Source organism: Brassica oleracea, chromosome C9, assembly GCF_000695525.1.
Source record: "Brassica oleracea var. oleracea cultivar TO1000 chromosome C9, BOL, whole genome shotgun sequence".
Classification (NCBI taxonomy): Eukaryota; Viridiplantae; Streptophyta; class Magnoliopsida; order Brassicales; family Brassicaceae; genus Brassica; species Brassica oleracea.
In genome coordinates this window covers 38,203,118-38,203,575 of record NC_027756.1, presented here as the reverse complement: position 1 = coordinate 38,203,575, position 458 = coordinate 38,203,118, and positions in this window count along the sequence as shown.

Here is a 458-nt window from a genome sequence, read left to right as displayed (position 1 = left end):
GAGTTGAAACAAGTGAAGTTGGTCGTTTTGGAAGGGCAGAAAAGGGAGCCATTGGGACTTCAAGCGGTGAATCAGGCCAGCTTGATTCAGAGAATTCGAGAAGAACAACTTAAGGATGAGAAGTTACTGAAGATTGCTGAAGAACTCAAAGGACAAGCCGGGCCAAACAATGCGGGATATTACTTGGCGGAGGACGGAACCTTGCTAATTAATGGGAGGATCATGGTTCCTAAAGGACAAGGGCTGAGAGATGAGATACTAAGGATTGCACATCATTCTTTACTCAGTATCCATCGTGGTAGTTCGAAGATGTACCGAGACGTGAGAAGATACTATCATTGGCCGGGCACAGGAGACCATGATTAAGCTAGAGATGATTCAGGCCAACATGAAGAAGGCTCAGGACCGTCAGAAGAAGTACGCAGACCAGTCAATAAGGGAGGGAACTTTTGAGATAG